Source organism: Dendroctonus ponderosae, unplaced genomic scaffold, assembly GCF_020466585.1.
Source record: "Dendroctonus ponderosae isolate FM_Combo_2020 unplaced genomic scaffold, Dpon_F_20191213v2 Dpon_F_20191213_5, whole genome shotgun sequence".
Taxonomy (NCBI): Eukaryota; Metazoa; Arthropoda; class Insecta; order Coleoptera; family Curculionidae; genus Dendroctonus; species Dendroctonus ponderosae.
The window spans coordinates 378,613-380,849 of record NW_026018715.1 but is presented as its reverse complement, the minus strand read 5'-3'; the positions used below and the strand labels follow the sequence as shown (position 1 = coordinate 380,849).

The 2,237-nt window shown below is 32.6% G+C and overlaps 1 long non-coding RNA gene across 4 annotated transcripts in view; it reads left to right on the top strand.

The window, feature by feature from the left end:
* The first annotated feature begins 9 nt into the window (after positions 1-9).
* LOC109545212 overlaps positions 10-2,237 on the top strand; it is a 3,617-nt gene continuing 1,389 nt past the window's right edge. The window contains exons 1-6 of one of the 4 annotated variants that reach the window (XR_007281577.1): positions 10-202; positions 277-385; positions 460-583; positions 644-754; positions 1,019-1,303; positions 1,714-1,829. This is a non-coding gene — a long non-coding RNA (uncharacterized LOC109545212). Of the gene's footprint in view, positions 203-276; positions 584-643; positions 755-1,018; positions 1,304-1,713; positions 1,830-2,237 lie in introns of all 4 variants that reach the window. The other 3 variants (XR_007281575.1, XR_007281578.1, XR_007281576.1) reach the window with 3 other exon arrangements.

Genomic DNA, 2,237 nt, shown 5'->3' with positions numbered 1-2,237 from the left:
TTAATCCTAGTAAGTACTGTTTTCTAATATGAATTTACAACCCACTTTAACAATGAGTAGATTTCCGTTTAAATTGCACGTTTCATTTGTTGTTCCAATTACCGATTATTTGCAACGCATTCACCAACATGTAGCAATTATACGTTCATGTATTTATTATCAACAAGATGGACAATCAGTGTAAATGTGAAAACTTTTTTTGGTAAGAAACGTTACTTATCCAGTAATTACTTACATTACTAACGGCAGCGTTTAAATTGCACGTTTCATTTGTAGTTTCAATTACCGATTATTTGCAACGCATTTACCAACATGTGGCAATTATACGTTAATGTATTTATTATCTCCAAGATGGACAATCAGCGTAAATGTGAAAACTTTTTTGGTAAGAAACGTCACTTATCCAGTAATTACTTACATTACTAACGGCAGCGTTTAAATTGCACGTTTCATTTTTAGTTCCAATTACCGATTATTTGCAACGCATTTACCAACATGTGGCAATTATACTGCAACAGCAACATGTGGTTCATATATTTATTATCACCAAGATGGACAATCGTAAATTTGAAAACTTTTTTTGGTGAGAAACGTTACTTATCCAGTAATTACTTACGTTACTAATGGCAGCGCTTTGTTTCAGATTGTGTGAAGCCGGAAAACTTTCACGTCGAACTTCTGGTTTGGTTATTGCAGGCAACATTACAATATTAGTCCGGACTTAAAATAGCGATTAGACACTTAATCGAATTTGGTATGTTTTTCAATTTTATTATAGGGTTTATCCTAATGGTGACCTAAAGGTGGTTATCCTAATGAGTAATCCTATCTCCAATTTTATCACTTTTGATAACTTTGTTCTGTATAATGTTGAGTTGGGTTGAGTCAACAATTTCAACATAATGGCGAATAATTTATTATTATGCATTTTAAATTGCGTTTCAAATATACCTACATACCGGCTTACTTCTATGCGCACATCTATTATAATGAATTAATAATAAACATTGAACAATAGGTAGAGTTTCCTGTAAAACGAATGTTTTATTTGGAGAACTCATTAGAAATGGTTTCCAAGCGCGTCCGCCAAATGTGCCAATCCGACGTTCATGTATCTATCATACGGATAATACTAGCATTGCCAATTTGGAAACTTTGGTTATCCAGTAACTACTTATATTCCCAAAGGAAGCGTTTTCATTCAGATTGAGTGAAGCTCGAAAAACATTCACGTCGCACACCTGGTCGTCTATTGTAGCCGTCACGCCAATCTTAGTATAAGACGCTGTGATCATCCGAACAGGTATGTTGTAAACTTTTATTATTTCATCTATCCTGTTGTTGAAATTTTTAACAATAGTTTTTTCACGAGGAACTGCAATTTTGTCACTCAGTTACTTTGTTCTGTAATGTTTATGGTGAAGTTGAAGAATCAATATTCAAGAAATGGCGAATGTTTTATTTTTTGTTGCATCTTCTATTGTTTTTCATATATGCCTTGATACCTGCTTACTTCTATCCACACACCTGTTATAATTAAGATTTTAATGAACTTATAATATACATTGACAATGGCTAGATAGTTTAAAACGAAAGTTACATGTCTCGCACTAATTAGAAATGGTTTTCAAGCTCAAATCATTGTATTTGAAAAGAAAGGTTACGTTTCGAGTAATTATTACTTCAATTGTTAATAGCTGTGTTTTTATTTAGATTGAGCAAAGGACGAAAAATATTCACGTCGATCACCTGGTCGTCTATTGCAGCTAACAGACTAATCTTGGTGCGGACTAAACCATATCGATTAGACACTGTAATTATCTGAATCGGTATATTTTTAACTTTCATTATTTGTTCACCATATTGAAAATTAGTTTTATTTACTAGAAACTTTTCAATTTTATCACTTACTAACTTTGTTGTTCTGTGATGTTTATGGGTCAAGTTTAAGAATCAATATCCACTTAATGGCGAATGGTTTATTTTTTGTTGGATTTTAATTTGTTTTTTTTTAAGTATGCCTACATATCTGCTTACTTCTCTATACACACACACACGTATTATAATAAACTTATCATATACATTGACAATAGGTAGATTTCTCTTTAAAACGAATGTTTCATTTGTTGAACTAATTAGAAATGTCAGACTATGAAGGCTTTCACGGCCGGTCAGATTACATTTAGAAATGTTTTCCGGGCTTTGAAGCCGTGGTCTATCGGAATTTCTTCCTGACG